Source organism: Sorex fumeus, unplaced genomic scaffold (assembly GCF_029834395.1).
Source record: "Sorex fumeus unplaced genomic scaffold, SorFum_2.1 ptg000006l, whole genome shotgun sequence".
NCBI classification, from domain to species: Eukaryota; Metazoa; Chordata; class Mammalia; order Eulipotyphla; family Soricidae; genus Sorex; species Sorex fumeus.
Window position 1 is genome coordinate 58,032,594 of NW_026606063.1, and position 21,420 is coordinate 58,054,013.

Genomic DNA, 21,420 nt, shown 5'->3' on the forward strand with positions numbered 1-21,420 from the left:
GTGCTGCTTCCAGATGTCATGTAACCTCCCCAAGTTATTTTTCATGAGAAGGAGCCAACAGTCCTTGGAGGATGACTGACTCCAGATGCCGTGCAAGGAGGAAGGAGAACTGGAAGTGGCAGCTGCGTCTTTGCCTGGGACACAGTCAAAGGACAGTCTGGGGTGCCTGAGAAGCCTGTAAGAACACTCCCGCTTTCCATGGTTCAGAGTCAAATGATGGGAGATCAAATTTCCATACAGGAACTGTAATAAGGAATTTGAATCAAGAACATATGTATTTCCACAAATGAATAAAAAGGACAGAGCGAGCTTATCCAGGGGCGGTCAAGATAGTACAGCAAGTAGGGTTAGTTTCATCCTTGGCACCACATATGGTCCCCTGGGCCCCTCCAGGATTAATCTCTGAGTGCAGAGCCAGGAATAAGCCCTGAGCATTGTCAGGTGTGGCCCTGACCTTGATCCCAGGCCCACAGGCTATGTATGCTCCCTCCCTAACCCCACAGAGCTGTCCCACACCTGGTGGTGTCATAGAACTTAAGTCTGCACTGTGGGTCTAGGAGTGACCTTTGATATCCACACCCCAGTACCTCTGGGGTGGCCTTTGTAGAAATTTAAAATTAAAAGATAGCTATCCAAATGTCTGATTGGCACTCAGACAAGCAATCAATATTGTTAATTATCAGAAAAATGAAAACTAAAACCTTCGTGAGGGAGGTCGATGTGACTCGGATGTTTAAAATGTAAAATGACTCTGTTGGTAAACCAGAACCTTCTGGTTTTGCTGAAAGAGGTGTAAACTGGCAAAACTCATTTGGGACATAATTTGACATTATCTTCTAAAGTTAAACATATGTTTGTTCCATGACATTTGAAATATATATACATATATATATTTCCTACGTCACATATATTCACATCAGTTATGTTCATAATCACTTCAAACTGACAATAACTCAAATATCCATCATCATGGGAATGGATAAGCAAATGTAGTATTTGGAATACTAAACCATCATTTAATTTAATTTTCTTTCTCTTTGGGTCACACCCAGAAGTGCTTCGGGTTACTCATGGCTCTGCACTCAGGAATTAGCTTTTGCAGTGCATAGGGGACCATATGGGATGCTAGGGCTTGAATCCAGATCGGCCTGTGTGCAAGGCGATTGCCCTACCTGCTGTACTATCACTCTGTGTGCCCTACCTGTGTGCCCTACCTGCTGTACTATTACTCTTGTCCACCTCATCATTTTAAAAGGCAAATCACTAGTTCATTCAAGATGCTTAGACACACAAAACTTGGAGTGAGGAAGTCAGTGCAAAAAAATAGATGCTATATTTTATTTAAATGATGTCTGAGAACAGGTAGAACTAGTCTGGGATGACAGAAACCAAAACAGCGATTAGCTGGGTGGGGGGGATGAAAAGTGTGTCATGAGCAAGGTGGTGAGAGGTCGGGAAGAGGAGTGGGGAGGGAGTGACGGGAAGAGGGCCCGGAAGGTCTATGGCGGATAGTGGGAATGTTCAGCGTCTTGACTGAAAACTAGCTAGTGGCTTCATGTGAAAATTCATCAGGCTATACATATACTGAAGATTTACACATGCTAGAAATGCTAAACCTTAATGAAAGTAAAATTGAAAAATTAATTTATGGGGGCTGGAGAGATAGCACAGCAGGTAAGGCGTTTGTCTTGCAAGCAGCCGACCCGGGTTCAATTCCCAGCATCCCATATGGTCCCCTGAGCACCACCAGGAGTAACTCCTGAGTGCAGAGCCAGGAGTGCACCCAAAAAGCAAAAAACAAGCAAACAAACAAAAATTAATTTATGAACTCATGAGAAAAACTGGGTGGGAGTTAGGGATGGAAATCCCTTCTTTACATAAGATTACTGCCTATAAAATATTTGAAGGATTAAAAAAAATTAAAAACTCATCTTTTTTTTTCTTTTTTGGGTCACACCTGTCGATGCACAGGGGTTACTCCTGGCTCTGCACTCAGAAATTACTCCTGGCGGTGCTCAGGAGACCATATGGGAGGCTGGGAATCGAACCCGGGTTGGCCGTGTGCAAGGCAAATGTCCTACCTGCTGTGCTATCACTCCAGCCCCCCAAACCCACCATTTTATAAGCTCTAGTGTAATCATTTATTCAGGTAAGGATCATTTCTGGAGTCCCCCAAACAGGTGAGAGGTTGTTGAGAAAAAAGATATTCATCAGTTACTTACCATGTTGCACGGTCCACGGTCACGGTCCTCCTGTTGTTCATCGATTTGCTCGAGTGGGCCCAGTAACATCTCCATCATGAAGCTTGTTGTTACTGTGTTTGGCATATGGAATACATCACGGGTAGCTTGCCAGGCTCTGCCCTGCGGGTGAGATACTCTCGGTAGCTTGCCGGGCTCTCCGAGAGGGGCGGAGGAATCGAACTCGGGTCGGCCATGTTGATTGTTTGTAAGGCAAATGCCCTACCGCTGTGCTATCGCTCTAGCCCACCATGTTGCAAAGCAGAGATTATTTATTATAATGAAATATTTATTATAATGAAATAATTTGGACAACACATGAACAAAGTAATCAAACTTCTAGCATTAGAAATAATGTAATTAATTGGCACCTTGGATCTCTTGATATGACTTGAAAATTAATTATACATCATCTACATTGCCAATTAAAGATTTCTTGCCCAGGAAATGCTTAACTTGGATATAATCATGAGAGATTAATCAGAAAATACAGATGTGGGCAAGCTAGATAACGTCTGGCCTGTGTTTCTCAAATGTTAATATCAAGAAAAGCAAAGAGAGGTTGAAAGACTGCTCTAGACTGAAGAACACTATAGGAGGTGGGACAAAACAATTGCAACAAGGAATCGTTGGCCGGATAATGGACGGAGGAGGGAGAAATGACATTCAGAAATAACAGTGGATAAAATTAAGTTCACTGTGCTAGATAAAACTGTTGTATAAAACTTCAGGGGTTGAATAATGTTGCACTTCTGACAAGGTTGGAGAGCATACTTGCTTATTTAGGGTACAAGCTGATGCAATTTCTTTTCCATTCGCTGTTGGTTGTGAAACTGGAGGCCACACACAGGCACGACTGCAGTACACAGAGGTTTGGCTTGGTGCCTGCCTGGGGACCACATATCTTAAGTTACTTTAGTTGTAGCAGTCTATAAAACCACTGTTCTGTGCTTCTCAAATGCTTCACACATTCTGGCTGTAGTGCTCCTGGCCGTGGTGCTCACACACATGGTGCTCAGAGCCTTGGAGGTAACTCCTGGTTGCAGAGCCAAGGGTTCCAGTTGGTAGTACTTGCCTGCACCAAACTCGGTGTGTGTGACTAGAATGAGGCTCTATCTCACCTCCCCAAGCTTGCAAGGCAGCTGGTTTTTGGTTAAGCCATTCCTGGATTCTTGAAACAGTTTTTTATAAAATATCAGGAATAAAGATTTCAGGGCTGGAGTGATAGCCCAGCGGGTAGGGCTTTTGCCTTGCAGGCAGCCGACCCAGATTTGATTTCCAGCATCCCATATGGTCCTCTGAGCACTGCCAGGAGTAATTCCTAAGTGCAGAGCCAGGAGTAACCCCCGTGCATCACCAGGCGTGACCCCAAAAGCAAACAAACAAAAACAAAAAAGATTTCACAATGCTGGCAATTTAGTTTCAAATAGTTGAGCAAAAGAATAAACATAGATGCACATGGAACATTTTCCAGAATAGACCATGAGCTGGGCCACAAAGCATACTCAACAGAATCAGGAAGATAGACATTGCATCAACTATCTTCTTAGACCATGATGCACTGAAGATAGAAGTTAATCATGTACAGATGCAGAAAACCAAATCAAACACCTGAAAATTAAACAACTCAATGTTGAACAACGAGTGGGTCAGGAAAGAAATCAAGGAGGAAATCAAGATACCTGGAAACAAATGAGAATGAAGACACGAGCTACCAGAACCTATGGGATGCAGCTGAAGCCATGTTTTTTAATTTTTTTTAAATTTTAAATTAAAGACCCTCCCGTTGATCGTCGATTTGCTCGAGCGGGCCCAGTAACCATGTTAAGGGGAAATTTTATAGCTCTGCAAGATTTCTCTGGAAGGAAGAAAGGGCCCACATAAACAACTTGACTTCACAGCTCAAGATCTTAGAAAAGGACCAACAAAAGGAGTCCAAACCAGGCAGAAGGAAAGAGATCATAAAACTTAGAGCAGAAATCAACAACATGAAAACCCAAAAAACAATCAGAAAGATCAATGAAACCAAGAGCTGGTTCTTCGAGAAAATAAACAAGATAGACAAACTACTAGAAAGACTCACAAAGAAAGAGAGAGAGAAAACCCTAATACACCAAATCAGAAATGAGAAGGGGGATATCACAACAGAAACCAAAGAAATTCAGAAGATTATCAGAGACTACTTTGAAAGTCTGTATGCCATGAAACAAGAGAACCTAGAAGAAATGAATAAATTCCTGGATTTCTATAATCTCCCAAGGCTGAATCAAGAAGATCTAGAATTCCTGAATAGTCCTATTAATATCAAGGAAATTGAAACTGTAATCAAAAGTCTTCCCAAAAACAAAAGCCCACGTCCAGGTGGATTCACTAGCGAAATTTTCCAAACATTTAAAGAGAACCTATTGCCAGTTCTTCTCAAGCTTTTCCAGGAAATTGAAGAAACAGAAACTCTCCCAAACAGTTTCTATGAAGCTCATATCTCTCTAATACCAAAAGGAAACAAAGACACCACAGAAAAAGAAAACTACAGGCCGATATCCCTGATGAACACAGATGTGAAGATTCTCAACAAAATACTAGCAAATGGAATTCAACAACTCACCAAAAAGATCATACACCATGACCAAGTGGGATTCATCCCAGGGAGGCAAGGATGACTTAACATTCAGAAACCAATCAACATAATCCATCATATGAACAAAATGATAAAAACCATATGATCATATCAATAGATTAAGAGAAAACATTTGACAATATCCAGCACCCGTTTATGTTGAAAACCCTCGCTAAAATGGGTACAGAAGGGACTTTCTTCAATATAGTTAAAGCCATCTACCACAAGCCTATGGCAAGCATTATCCTCAATGGGGAAAAACTGAGAGCCTTCCCTCTAAGATCAGGGACGAGACAAGGATGCCCACTCTCTCTACTGTGTTCAATATAGCACTGGAAGTACTTGCAATAGTGGTTAGGCAAGTAAAATATACCAAGGGCATTCAGGTAGGAAAAGAAGAAATCAAGCTCTCACTATTCGCAGATGATATGATACTATACTTAGATAACCCTAAAACCTCTACCAAGAAACTCCTAGAAACAATAGACTTGTATAGTAAAATTGCAGGCTATAAAATCAATACTCAAAAGTCCATGGATTTCCTATATCCAAATAATGAGAGAGAAGAAAGTGACATGAAAAAAAAATTCTGTTCACAATTGTGCCCCAGAAAATCAAGTACCTAGGAATCATCTTAACTAAGGACGTAAAAGACCTCTACAAAGAAAACTACAAAGCACTACTACTTCAGGAAATAAAAGAGGACATGGGAAAATGGAAAGATATTCCCTGCTAATGGATTGGGAAAATTAACATTGTCAAAATGGCAATACTCCCCAAAGCATTGTTTAGATTCAATGCTATCCCTATAACAATACCCATACATTCTTCAAAGAAATGGAGCAAACACTCCTGGAATTCATATGGAACGATAAGCACCCGCGAATAGCTAAAACAATTCTTGGGAAAAAGAAAATGGGAGGAATCAATCTCCCCAACCTCAAACTCTACTACAAAGCAGTAATAATTAAAACAGCATGGTACTGGACAAAGGCAGAGCTGCAGACCAACGGAACGGGGTTAAATATAATGACATCTCCCCCCACCCCCAGACATATGATCATCTAATCTTTGATAAGGGAGCAAGAAATGTGATGTAGAGCAAGGAAATCCTCTTTAACAAATTGTGCTGGCAAAACTGGACAGCTACATGCAAAAAATGGGCTCAGATCTCTACCTAACACCATGTACAAAAGTAAGATCAAAATGGATTAAAGACCTCAACATCAGACTGGAATCCATAAGGTACATTGAAGACAAGGTTGGCAAAACCCTCCACACCATTGAAGCTAATGGTATCTTCAAAGATGACATGCCACTGGCCAAGCAAGTGAAAACAGAGATAGACAAATGAGACTATCTTAACTAAGAAGTTTCTGCGCCTCAAAAGAAACAGTGACCAAAATACAAAGACAGTCTACAGAATGGGAAAGGATATTTGCCCAATACCCATATGACAAGGGATTGATATCAAGGATATACAGAGCACTGATTGAACTCCACAAGAAGAAAACAGACAACCCCATCAAAAAATGGGATGATGAAATGAACAGAAACTTTATCAAAGAAATCCGAATGGCAAAAAGGCACATGAGGAAATGCTCTACATCACTAATCATCAGGGAGATGCAGATCAAAGCAACAATGAGATATAATCTCACACCGCAGAGACTGGCCCACATTCAAAAGAGCAAAAGCAACCGGTGTTGGTGCAGATGTGGTGAGAAAGGGACCCTCCTTCACTGTTGGTAGGAATGCCGACTGGTTCAGCCCTTTTGGAAAACAGTATGGACAATTCTGAAAAAATTAGAAATTGAGCTTCCATTTGACCCAGCAATACCACTCCTGGGAATATATCCCAGAGAGGCAAAAAAGTACAGTCAAAATGACATCTGCACGTCTATGTTCATTGCTGCACAGTTCACGATAGCTAAAATTTGGAAAAAACCCAAATGCCCGAGAACAGATGACTGGTTAAAGAAATTTTGGTACATCTACACAATGGAATACTAAGGAGCTGTTAGAAAAGATGAAGTCATGAAATTTACATACAAGTGTTCTACATGGAAACTATCATGCTAAATGAAATGAGCCAGAAAGAGAGGGACAGACATAGAAAAACTGCACTCATCTGGGGAATATAAAGTAACAGAATGAGAGTCGAACACCCAAGAATAGTTGAGATAAGTACCAGGAGGTTTGTTCCAGGGCTTGGAAGCCGGCAGCATGTACTGGGGAAAAAGGCAGCTCAGATAGAGAAGGGAACACCAAGTAAAGGATGTTTGGAGGACTCGCTCAAGCTGAGAGATGCATGCTGAAAGTAGACTATAGACTGAACATGATGGCCTCTCAATACCTCTATTTCAAACTACAATATCCTGAAGAGTGAGCAAAAGGGAATGCCCTGCCACAGAGGCGGGGGGTGGGGGGAGATGGAGGGGAAGGCTACTAGGATCATTGGTGGTAGAGAATGGGCACTGGTGGAGGGATGGGTACTTGATCATTGTATAACTAAAACTGAAGCACGAAAGTTTGTAAGTCTACAACTGTACCTCATGGTGTTTCACTAATAAATAAATAAATAAATAACATAGACAAAGACACAAGGCAAATGGAGTAGGAAAGACGAGAAAAACAAAAGAAGGATGGGGGTGGGCTGGGGAAATAGCTCAGGAGCATATGCTGAATGCACACAAGGCCTGCATCTCGGTTCCCAGCATCGCCTGCAGTAATGAGACTGGCCCAAGGCCCAGAGTTTCGCTGGGTGTGGCTGCTATAAAGACATAAAGTAGAGGGAGAGGGAGAGAGTCCGTAATTACTGTGGCAGCAATTGTGTCATTGTAAAATCAACTATGTCAATAAAATACTACAGAAGGACAAAGGAAACCAGGAATTCCCTGCTTGGCATGTCAATTTTCACAACCTGGTCCTCTGGGGACTAGAACTTGGGCTAGAGAAGTGTGGAAAGATCTAGGATGCCATAAGGGATTGAGCATCACAACTCAGCTCATCACTTAATCACTTATTTATTTATTTATTTATTAGTGAAACACCATAAGGTACAGTTGTAGACTTACAAACTTTCGTGCTTCAGTTTTAGTTATACAATGATCAAGTACCCATCCCTCCACCAGTGCCCATTCTCTACCACCAATGATCCTAGTAGCCTTCCCCTCCATCCCCCCCCCCCCCCCGCCTCTGTGGCAGGGCATTCCCTTTTGCTCACTCTTCAGGATATTGTAGTTTGAAATAGAGGTATTGAGAGGCCATCGTGTTCAGTCTATAGTCTACTTTCAGCATGCATCTCTCAGTTTGAGCGAGTCCTCCAAACATCCTTTACTTGGTGTTCCCTTCTCTATCTGAGCTGCCTTTTTCCCCAGCACATGCTGCCGGCTTCCAAGCCCTGGAACAGACCTCCTGGTGCTTATCTCAACTATTCTTGGGTGTTCGACTCCCATTCTGTTACTTTATATTCCCCAGATGAGTACAGTTTTTCTATGTCTGTCTCTCTCTTTCTGGCTCATTTCACTTAGCATGATAGTTTCCATGTAGTACACTTGTATGTAAATTTCATGACTTCATCTTTTCTAACTCAGCTCATAGTGAGAAGGAAATAGAAAAGAAACCCAACTATTAAGGATGGGCATCCGCAGGACACTCACCTAATCATCCCTCCTGTGATGGAATTTGGAGATGAGTGATTTTATCCTAGTAAAACATAGTCACATGTCTGTGTGTGTGGAGGGGGGGATCTGAAGTAATATTTCTTGCATGGTTCCAGAAATCTCTGTCCAAAAATGAATAAAGACAGTTATTCTCTGAAGAAACACCCTACAAATACCAGTCTTTCAAAATCCTACATATAAAGATGAGTAAATGCTAAAATGCTCTTACAATTCATGATTATGAGACCATGAGACGCTAAGCCAGACAAAAGTATATAACACCACCATCCCCAAGAATAGATGTATCTTTGAAGTGCAGAGAGAAAAGTTGTCATCACCCTAGAAGATAAATGCATTGTTTAGGACAAAGAGTGGTTCTAGAAAGATGGAACTTAAAGAATGAATTTTATGAATTGGTTCTGGGGCTCCTGGAGTTGGTTCTATTAATCTGGTTAGATTTAAATGTGTGAATAACTGGGAGTGGAGCTATGACAGTGGGTGAATAGTTTGTCTTGTGCAAGGAAGAACCCGGGTTTGATTCCTAGCACCATCTATGGTCCCCTCCTGATGTTGACCAGGAGTGATCCCTGATGGCACAGCCAGGAGTGAGCCCTGTGCATCTCTGGATGTGGCCCAGAAGCAAACAAACTAACAAAAAGATAAATGACTTCATTTCCAGTAGTAAAGAAAACATAGCTAGTCCATGGCAATAGAGATGTGCAGGATATCTCTACTGTACGCTCCTAATCAACTATTTATAAGAAATAACAACAGTTGCTCAGAGTCTGCTTTAAAAGTGCGATCCCTAACACTGTCCCTCATACTCAAGTGCAATCCCAGGATGGCCATTTGCCATCTCCAGTGCCACAGTCAAGCGTGTGGCTCTGGCACAACACAGCCGAGTCGAGTATAAGAGCACTGCAATCAAGTGTGCACCCCCTGCTGGCTTAGTTGCATCACAACTAAGCGAGCAATGTCCCAAACTGTTTGACCCCTGGCAAGAACAAGTGATGCGCTACCCTACTCTGTAATTGTTTTTAAAGCAATCCCTCAGGTAGGAACAATAGTACAATGGGGAAGGTTCTTGCCTTGCATATGGCAGACCCAGGATGGATTCGGGCGTCCCATATGGTTCCCAGCGCACCGTCAGGAGTAACTCCTGAGTGGAGGGCCAGAAGTAATATTTCAAAATCTCTGGGTGTGGCCCCAAAACAAACAAAAAAATTAGCATCCTACTCTAGCCAAAGACCATAGGGGTAATGCAATCCGACAGCCTACCCCACTCAAAAAGGGCAGGAGGAACTGATATCAGAACCCTCACAGGCTACCAAGGAGCCTCCTCCTGGCCCTCCCATTCTAGGGAGTGTCAGAGGAGGAGGAGTGGGAGTAGGGCTTGAAGAACCTACCCTTTCCCTCAACCTACTCCAGCATTATCATTGGTGGCCACAAGGGCTTCCAACCCTTCTCAGAGACAAATGCCCATTCCTGTCCCCTCTTACTGGTGTGGTGCTATGGAGGGGCTTAGACATTCCACTGAGACATCCCCTGGGGTCTCCTATCTGAACTCTCCGGAATACTCCTCACAGGGTGTCAGTCCTTCGTTTCCCATCACTAGCTACAGAGCCCCTCCCTTCTATTCCCCAGAGTTCCTAATTTCTGCCCTGTCCATTATCTCCCGCCCAGAACAATTTTGTCTCCTGCTTTTATTTTTTTCCTGCTTTTAATTTTGTCTGCATTTCATAAGGAACATCCCACCCTGTGTATGAGTTTAAATTCTCTGTTTTTATTTTGTCTTGAGTCCAGATGGAGAGTGAGAGCTCATCTGGGTCCTGGGTGAAATAAATCCTGCCTTTAAGGCTTTTGGTTGAGCATTTGGTTTCCCCCTGTCTGGTCCGGTTGAAACTCTGCTACAGTGCCAGTGGAGGCGAAGAGAGAGTCAGGAATCTCAGTGCTGACTTCCAGCACTTTCCTCAATGCTCTATAGTCGTGGAGTCATCCTACCTCACTCGTGTTGCTGGAGGCCCGCAGTGAGAGTAACAAGACCATAGGGGGCGGGTGGGGGGGAGGCAGAAGCAGTTGGTGAAACATCTCCCACTTCTGTTCAGGAATATTAAGAATCCTCATGCCAGGCCCCAAGAGAGGCCAAAGACAAAGCTGAAGTTTCCACACAAACATACAGTAATGGAACAGCATCCCAGCTCCACCAGAAGAGTGTCAGGGTAGGAATGTCAAAAAGCATTCAAAATGTCCGAATTTCAATTAGAAATCATTTATCATACCAGGCACCAGAAAACTCTCGCTTGCATGAGAAGACAACCCAGTCATCAACCTGAGATGGTGTAAATATTAGGGTAGCCTAACAAGGGTTGCTTGTTTTTTTTCTACTTTTTGGGTCAGGTGTTACTCCTGGCTCTGCACTCAGGAATTATTCCTGGTGGTGCTTGGGGGGCCATATGGGATGCCGGGGATTGAACCCAGGTCGGCTGTGTGCAAGGCAAACGCCCTCCCTGCTGTACTATTGCTCCGGCCCCAAGGGTTGCTTGTTTTTGTTTGGGGGCTATATCTGACTGTGCTCAGGGGTCGGTCATGGACAGACTCCGGGGACTCTATTTAGTGACAGGGATAAGAGCTGGGTCAGCCACATGCAAGGCAAGGGTCTTACCCCTGTACTCTCTCTCCAGCCCTCTAACAAGGGTTTTTAAACAGTCATCATTAAAGTGCCTCAATGAGCAATTATAAACACATTTGACACATAGGTGGAAAGTAGCCTCAGTAAAGAAGTAGAATACATAAAGAATCAAATGAAATTAAAATATACAGCAACTGAAATAAAATCCAGTGATGGACAAAATGGAAGAATGAAAAGGCCCAAGGAAAGAGTTTGGAGATAGAAGGATAGATAATGTTCAATTTTAACAGTAGCATGAAAATTTCTATGGACTGAATTATGTTCCCCTGAGTTCATATGCTGAAGCCCTAAGTCCCAGTGTAACTATATTTATAGAGCTTTAGAACAGAAAATGAAGCCATAAATGTGGGATCCTAATCAATAAGGACTGATAGTTGTGTGGTTAGGTCCGTGATTCAAATACATGACACCCGGGAGGAGTTTAAAGATTTTATTGAAGAGACTTGTTACAGATGCAACAGCCAGGACTGCACCCCATAGAAAGACAGTCAGGGTACGACCCCCTCCAACCGTGGAAAAGGGTTTAAGTACCCCAAAACCACATTATTGGCTGACTACCAGTTTTTTTCATCCCTACACTGCTTGGCTGGTACTCCTTATCAGTTTTGCAAGGAGTTACCTCACCTATTGTTTCTCTATTACTATTCCTCTTTCCAAGGTGTGTTCCAGGAAACGATCTAGGGTTCATGCCCAGCTCAGCTGTCAGTTACTAAACATATAAAGCACAAATTGACTCCTAACAACTGAAATGGCTGCACTTTGGTTCTTGCCAAAAATGGCTTACTTTGGTTCTAACAGTATGAAGAAAAGGGATTCCTTCTCCTCTTCCTCTCCCTACCTCCTCCTTTCACATGAACTTCAATCATCCTGTGAGGATACAGCAAGTAGAACATCTGCAAGCCAAGAAGAGAACCCTCACCAGAAACAATAAGTTGGCACCTGAATTTGGAGTTTTTCAGTCTTCAGAAATGTGAGCACTAAAGCCACCCAGTCTGTCCTATTATTATAGCCACCCAAGAAAGTGAGGCGGGTTTTGACATGTGTGAGCACCACAACTAAAGAAGCACCATCCAGTGAACAGTGGCTGAGTGAACCAGCACAATGTGTTGTGTGACCCCTACAAGTACAAATGTGTGAGCATCACAACGAAGCATGTAGACGAAACCCAGCCCCCACAACAAAGCGGGATAGGGAGAATTTGATAGCAGGAAGTGGGGAGCCACTGTAATAAATTCTAAAAAGTGTGGAAGCAATTTGTGTAGAGTGATGGGTAGAGGATGGAAGGACTGGGCTGCTTGCTAGAAATATGCATCTAGAGAATGTTAAAGGCCATTATGGCTAGAGATGAGGACAGTGTTGTTGCTTTTTGTAGTGAAGTAGCAAAGCACTGGGTTGAAGTATGTTCCACAGTTTTGTGGAAAATAGATGTCGAATGAATGTTGGATATCCAGCAGAGATTCCTAGATGGAAGAGTGAAAGCACAATTTAGGTACTACTTATTGCTTATAGTAAATGCAAGGAAGTAAATTAAAAAAGTAAATGTAGAGCAGAAAAGAACTAGATCCTGCAAGATTTGGAAAATTCTAGCTATACTGAAAAAGTTGAGAAAGCTTGCTCTGAAAAGAATGAGGGTTCTTTTCCTGAGGGTAAAAGGTGAGGCTGAACATGCATGCGATAGAGATCTTGGGTTTGACTCAGGGATTTAATCATCCATTGTAGCAGAAACCAGGAGTAGAAATGAGATTATACCTCCAGAAACATTGCCAGCTCGGACTAAAGGAGTCAGAAAAAAATTAGACAAAACAAAAGAAGACTGTTGGATTTCTAGGATCCTACAGAACAATATAACTTCCAAGACCTGTGAAACAGTTTAAGACAAGGAGTGGAACTTCATAGTTCAATTAGATCATCTGGTTATCTCAGTTTTTTTTTTTGTGTGTGTGTTTTTTTTCCCTTTATTTTATTTTTTTTTAAAGTTGTAGATTTACAATTTTTTGTGCTTTGGTTTCAATTATACAATGATCAGATACCCATCCCTCCACCAGTGCCCATTTTCCACCACCATGGATAATATCCCTCCCACCCCCATCCCCCCATCCCCCCTGTCTCTGTGGCAGGGCAATCCCCTGTGTTCTCTCTCTCCTTTTGGGTGTTGTGGTCTGCAAAAGAGGCATTGAGTGGCAAACATGTTCAGTCCATAGTCTACTTTCGACATGCATCTCCCCTCCTGGGAGGATCCTCCAAACATCCTTTATTTGGTGCTCCCTTCTCTATCTGAACTGCCCTTTCCTCTAGGATACCCGGCTGGCCTCTAAGTTATGGGGTAATCCTCCTGGTGCTGATCTCAGCTATTCTTGGGTATTAATCTCATACTTTGTTACTTTATATCCCCCAGATGAATGCAATCTTTCTATGTCTATCCCTCTCTTTCTGACTCATTTCGCTTAGCATGATACTTTCCATATTGTACCACTTGTATGTAAAGTTCATGACTTCATCTTTTCTAACAGCTACATAGTACTCCATTGTGTAGATGTACCAAAGTTTCTTTAACCAGTCATCTGTTCTTGGGCATTCAGGTTTCTTCCAGTTTCTGGCTATTGTAAAGAGTGCTGCAATGAACAAACAAGTGCAGATGTCACTTCGACTATACATTTTTGCCTCTCTGGGATATATTCCCAGGAGTGGTATTGCTGGGTCAAATGGGAGCTCAATTTCTAATTTTTTGAGAATCGTCCATACTGTTTTCCAGAAGGGCTGAACCAGTGGACATTCCCACCAACAGTGAAGGAGTGTCCCTTTCTCGCCACATCCACGCCAGCATCGGTTGCTTTTGTTCTTTTGAATGTGGGCCAGTCTCTGAGGTGTGAGATGGTATCTCATTGTGGTTTTGATCTGCATCTCCCTGATGATTAATGATGTAGAGCATTTTCTCATGTGCTTTTTTGCCATTCGGATTTCTTCTTTGAGAAAGTTTCTGTTCATTTCATTGCCCCATTTTTGGATGGGGTTGGATGTTTTCTTCTTGTGGAGTTTAACCAGTATTTTGTATATCCTGGATATCAACCCCTTGTCAGATGTATTCGGTGAATATCCTTTCCCATTCTGTAGACTGTCTTTGTATTTTGGTCACTGTTTCTTTGGAGGTGCAGAAGCTTCTTAGTTTAAGATAGTCCCATTTATCTATCTCTGTTTTCACTTGCTCTGCCAGTGGCGTGGCATCTTTGAAGATACCATTAGCTTCAATGTCATGGAGGGTTTTGCCAACTTTATCTTCAATGTACCTTATGGTTTCTGGTCTGATGTTGAGGTCTTTAATCCATTTTGATCTTACTTTTGTACATGGTGTTAGGCAGAGTTCTGAGCCTATTTTTTTGCATGTAGCCGTCCAGTGATGCCAACACAATTTATTAAAGAGGCTTTCCTTACTCCACTTCACATTACTTGCACCTTTATCAAAGATTAGATGAGCATATGATTGAGGGGAGATGTCAGTGTATTCAACCCTGTTCCATTGGTCTGCAGTTCTGCCTTTGTTCCAGTACCATGCTGTTTTAATTATTACTGCTTTGTAGTACAGTTTGAAGTTCGGGAGGTTGATTCCTCCCATTTTCTTTTTCCCAAGAATTGCTTTAGCTATTCGTGGGGGCTTATTGTTCCATATAAATTTCAGGAGTGTTTGCTCCATTTCTTTGAAGAATGTCATGGGTATCCTTATAGGGATTGCATTGAATTTATACAATGCTTTTGGTAGTATTGCCATTTTGACAATGTTAAGTCTCCCGACCCATGAGCAGGGGATATCTTTCCATTTCCTCATGTCCTCTTTTATTTCCTGAAGTAGCGTTTTGTAGTTTTCTTTGTACAGGTCCTTTACTTCCTTAGTTAAGCTGATTCCTAGGTACTTGATTTTCTGGGGCACAATTGTGAACGGGATTGTTTTTTTCATGTTGCTTTCTTCTCTCTCACTGTTTGCGTACAGGAAAGCCATGGACTTTTGGGTATTGATTTTATAACCTGCAACTTTACTATACGAGTCTATTGTTTCTAGGAGTTTTTTGGTGGAAGTTATTGGGTTCTCTAAGTAGAGTATCATATCATCTGCGAATAGTGAGAGCTTGATTTCTTCCTTTCCTACCTGAATGCCCTTAATATCTTTTTCCTGCCTAATCGCTATTGCAAGTACTTCCAGTACTATATTGAACAACAGTGGAGAGAGTGGGCATCCCTGTCTCGTCCCTGATCTTAGAGGGAAGGCTCTCAGTTTTTCCCCATTGAGGATGATGCTTGCTGTAGGCTTGTGGTAGATGGCTTTAATTATGTTGAGGAAGGTCCCCTCTATACCCATTTTGGCTAGGGTTTTCATCATAAAGGGGTGCTGGATCTTATCAAATGCTTTCTCTGCATCTATTGATATGATCATATGCTTTTTATTTTTTCTTTTGTTGATATGGTGGATTATGTTGATTGATTTCCGAATGTTAAACCATCCTTGCATCCCTGGGATGAATCCTACTTGGTCATGGTGTATGATCTTTTTGATGAGTAGTTGGATTCTATTTGCTAGTAGTTTGTTGAGGATCTTTGCATCTGTGTTCATCAGGGATATCGGCCTGTAATTCTCTTTCTTTGTGGTATCTCTGTCTGCTTTTGGTATCAGTGTGATATTTGCTTCGTAGAAACTGTTCGGAAGTGTTTTTGATATTTCAATTTCGTGGAAAAGCTTAAAGAGCATCGGGAGTAAGTCCTCTTTAAAGATTTGGAAGAATTCACTAGTGAATCCATCCGGGCCAGGACTTTTGTGCTTGGGGAGACTTTTTATTACCATTTCAATTTCCTTGATGGTGATAGGTCTGTTCAGGTATTCCAGGTCTTCTTGGTTCAGCCTTGGGAGTCTGTAGGAGTCTAGGAATTTATCCATTTCCTCGAGGTTTTGATGTTCCGTGGCATAAAGCTTTTCAAAGTACTCCCTGAGGATCCTCTGAATTTCTGTGGTTTCTGTTGTAATGACCCCCTTTTCATTTCTGATTCGGCTTATTAGGGTTTTCTCTCTCCCTTTCTTTGTGAGTTTTGCTAGAGGCTTATCGATCTTGTTAATTTTCTCGAAGAACCAGCTCTTGGTTTCATTGATCTTTCGGATTGTTTTTTGGGTTTCCATCTCGTTAATCTCTGCTCTGAGTTTTATTATTTCCTTTCTCCTGTTCGGGTTGTGCTCCTTTTTTTGGTTCTTCTCCAAGCTCTTAAGCTGTGAGGTTAGGTTACTTATGTGTGCTCGCTCCTCCTTCCTGAGGAATGCTTGTAGAGCTATAAACTTTCCTCTTAACACAGCCTTTGCTGTGTCCCATAAGTTTTGGTAACTCGTGTTCTCATTTTCATTCGTTTCTAGGAATCTTTTGATTTCCTCTTTGATTTCCTGTCTAATCCACTCGTTGTTCAATAGTGCACTGTTTAATTTCCAGGTGTTTGATTTAGTTTTCTGTTTTTGTGTGTGATTTACTTCTAATTTCAGCGCATTATGGTCTGAGAAGATTGTTGATACAATCTCTACCTTCTTAATTTTATGGAGGCATGTTTTGTGGCTCAGCATGTGGTCTATCTTGGAGAATGTTCCATGTACGCTTGAGAAGAATGTGTATTCAGCTTTTTGTGGATGAAGTGTCCTGTATATATCTACTAAGTCCCTTTCTTCCATTGTTTCCCTCAAATGAAGTATGTCCTTGCTAAGCTTGAGTCTGGTTGATCTATCAAGAGGTGACAAAGCAGTGTTGAAGTCTCCCACTAGTATTGTGTTGCTATTGATGTCTTTTTCCAAATCTATGAGTAGTTGTTTTAAGTACTTTGCTGGTCTCTCATCAGGTGCATATACATTTATTATTGTAAGTTCTTCCTGTTGTACAGATCCTTTGATCAATAAGAAATGGCCTTCACTGTCTCTTATGACCTTCCTCACTCTGAAATCGATGTGGTCTGATATAAGGATGGCTACCCCAGCTTTTTTATGGGAGCTGTTTGCCTGTAGGATTGTTTTCCAGCCTTTGACTCTGAGTCTGTGTTTGCTTTGACTATTGAGATGCGTTTCTTGCAGGCAACAGAATGTTGGGTTCAATTTTCTAATCCATCCTGCCACTCTATGTCTTTTAATTGGTGCGTTTAGCCCATTGACATTGAGAGAGATTATTGTTATGGGATTTTGTCCCATTGTTCTGTTAAAATTTGGTGTATTTGAGGGGCCTTTCTTGCCTTAAAGTAGCCCATTTAGTTGTTCTTGTAACCATGGTTTTGAGTCTATGAAGTTCCTGAGCTGTTGTTTGTCTGTGAAACTGTGTGTTGTTCCTTCTATTATGAATGAGAGTCTTGCTGGGAAAAGTATTTTGGGGGAGGCATTTATTTCATTGAGTTTTTTTACTATGTCCCACCACTGTTTTCGGGCCATGAGGGTTTCATCAGAAAAATCAGCTGTGAATTTTAAGGATGCTCCTTTGTAAGAGATTTCTTTCTTCGATCTTGCTGCTTTCAGAATTTTGTCTCTGTCTAAGGTTTTGGTCATTTTGATCAGAATGTGTCTTGGGGTATTTTTATTCGGATTTCTTCTAGCTGGTACCCTTCGGGCCTCCTGAATGTGGTCACAAGTTTTCTTCAGCTCTGGAAATGTTGCAGCAATGATGTCTTTGACAGTTTCTTCTTCATCGAGGTTTTCTTCCTGTACCTCTGGGACTCCAATAATTCTTATGTTACCCCTCTTGGCTTCATCACGATCTTCTCTTGCCATCTGTTCCCGAATTGTGAGTCTCTTTTCCATTTTCTGCTCTTTTCTGGAGAGTCTCTGAACTTCATCTTCGAGCTCACTGATTCTGTTCTCAGCAGCTGTTACTCTGCTGCTGAGGCCTTCCACTGAGCTTTTCAATTCGCCTACAAGATTTTTCAGGTCTGACATTTCTGATTGCATTTTCCTCATTTCTGCCTTCAGATCCTCTTGTCTTCTATTGGCATTGCTTTCCATTGTTTCTTTTAATTCCCTAAGCATCCTAAGTAGCTCCCTTCTGGTTATCTCAGTTTTATATTTTAATTGCTTGTGCTTTGGACGACAGCCAGCTGTGCTCAGGGCTTACTCCTGGCTCTGCACTCAGGAAATACTCTTGGGGGTAGGGGTCAGGGGGACCATATGGATATCGGGGATCAAATGTGGGTTGGCTGCATACAAGGCAAGAGAGCTAACAACTGTACCATCTGGATCCTCTCTCAATTGTTAAGGTTGAGGATATCATCTCAAGTTAAACACACCAGACAGCCTCCAACCAAACTGAAGGGGTTACGTGGAGAGTCTTGGTGGTAGGGCCAAAGAAGTGGGTCTAGAATACAGAACCACTGTCTTGACAGGTTGGAAGGCAAGGCTTCAGGTACAAGGCTATTACCTAACCTTAAGTAGTAATAACATTCGCCTCATCAGATTTTGGACTTGCTGGAGACTAGTCGCTTTTTTCCCCTTTTTTCCCAGTTCTACATTTTGGAATGGGTTGGAGCGAAAGCACAGCGGGTAGGGTGTTTGCCTTACACGCAGTCAACATGGCCGACCCGAGTTCGATTCCTTCACCCCTCTCGGAGAGCCAGGCAAGCTACCAAGAGTATCTCGCCCGACAGCAAAGCCTGGCAAGCTACCCATGACGTATTGATATGCCAAACACAGTAACAACAAGTCTCACAATTTGTTGTGAGACATTACTGCTGTCTGCTCAAGCAAATTGATGAATAACGGGAGGACAGTGACAGTGACAGTGACCTTTTGGAATGAAAGCTTATCTGATGCCTGTCCTACACACCTTTATATTCTCATTTTGTGGTCACATCCAAGGATGATCAGGAGCTACATCCAGCTCTGTGCTTGGGGGAACTTGTGGTGCCAGGAAATTAACCTCTGGTTTCTTGCATGCAAAGTATGTGTTCAGTTAGCCCACTGAGTTAGATCTCTGACCCCCACAGTCCTAATTTTTTTTTTATTTTGGGATCACACCCAGAGATACACAGGGGTTACTCCTGGCTTTGCACTCAGGAATTACTCCTGGCGGTGCTCAGAGGATCATATGGGATGCTGGGGATTGAAACTGGATCCGCCACGTGCAAGGCAAACGCCCTACCGGCTGTACTCCAGCCACCAGTCCTATTTTTGAAGCATATTATCTAGGTTTGGGCTGGAGCGATAGCACAGCGGGTCGGTCATTTGCCTTGCATGTGGCCAACTTGGGTCCGATTCTTCCATCTCTCTTGGAGAGCCCGGCAAGCTACCAAGAAAGAGTATCCCACCTGCAGATTTCCACTTTACTCTCTCTCTCTACATTGATCACATTCAATATTACAACAAAGGACCCAACATTGTTATTTGGAATTTTCCCCAACATTCAGACCTGCCACAGAGACACACACAGGGGGTGGGTAGGAGGGAAGATATACTGGGGTTCTTGGTGGTGGAAAATGTGCACTGGTGAAGGGATGGTGTTTGATCATTGTATGTCCAACTGAGACTTGAACTGAAAAGCTTTGTGACTGTTCTCACGGTGATTCAATAAAAAAATAGTATCCCACCCGCACAGCAGAGCCTGGCAAGCTCCCCATGATGTATTCAATATGCCAAAAAACAGTAACAACAAGTCTCACAATGGAGATGTTACTGGTGCCTGCTCGAGCAAATCGATGAACAACTGGAGGACGGTGCTACAGTGCTACATTATCTAGTTTTACAGACTCACAGCTGGATAGCAGCAATTGTATGTAAGGATGACGAATTGACTGATACCTCGTCTCATCTACACTTGACTCAGGTGATAATTAGATGAGACCTTTTTCTTTAAGGCTAAAGCTAGGAAAAATCATTTTAGGATTGCTTGGCTGGAATATATATTTCATTTTGCAGTGCTGGGAATCAAAACCAAAACCTCCCACATGGCAGGTGAGTACTCCACCAAGGGCCACTTCCCAGATCCCTGGAATGAATGTATTTGCATATAAGGACATACATTTTGGGAAGCCAGATGCAGAATGATATGGCTGAACTCCTCCCACCAATATTTACACTGTTGTGCTTGCCTTCAATGTGCATGCTCTTAAAAATAAAACGCTTGAGAAGCAAGGTTAAATGGACTGATGTGATTGGGGTGTCTGAGGGAATTGGTAGCCTTGTAAAACAAGGAAGAGAGAAAGCACATGAATATACCAAGGAAAGGCAATATGAGGAATAGCAAGAAGGCAGTTTTCTGCAAATCAGGAAGAAAGTCTTTTGCAGAAACAAAGCAGCTCACTCGTGGAATTTTTAGTCTCTGGAACTGTGAGAAATGTTTCTGTTGTTTAGTTACCTGGTCTATAGTAGTTCATTAGAGGAGTCTGAGCAGATTATGATTTATAAAAACACAGTGGGAAAAAATGAACAGCTGGGAACCTTATGTTCCTATGAAAGACCTGATATCTGTATCACCAGAGAATGCAGTCAAAGAAATGATGTCTGAAATTTCCAAAATCGGCCAAAAGATACAGACTTGTCTTTTGATCAAAGAAGTTTAACAAAAAGGATCACTGTCACTGTCCTCTTGTTCATCGATTTGCTTGAGCAGGCCCAGTAACATCTCCATCGTGAGACTTGTGGTTACTGTGTTTTGGCATATTGAATATATCATGGGTAGCTTGCCAGGTTTTGCTGTGCAGGCAAGATACTCTCAGTACCTTTCCAGGCTCTCTGAGAGGGGCAGAGGAACCAAACTCGGGTCAGCCATGTCAGCCGCGTGCAAGGCAAACACCCTACTGCTGTGCTATCGCTCCAGCCTGAACAGGATAAACAAAGAAATTCATGCAGAAACACATGGTAGCTAAATTTGTGAAAACTAAAAATACCCTGCTTAATATGTTTACAATAATTATCCTTCAAAGTTTCTATAGAGAAAAAAAAAGCAAAGATATTATCTGCCTCTGCCCAAGAGCAGACAGTGAAGGACAAGCATTTCAAAGTCTTCAAGTTTATTGTTTTTTAAACAATTTAATATAGTTAGTTCAGTTCTACAACAAAATTTTACTCTTGTAAAACAGTTAAGGTGATGTTGTATCAACAAGCATTTTCTTGGGTTACTCAGATAGTTTAGGACACTGAAATCACCAAAGGTCCCTCAACATTATCTCTTTGCAGGCTGTAGATCAGAATACTTGGTGTTAACAGCACTCTTTGTAGAT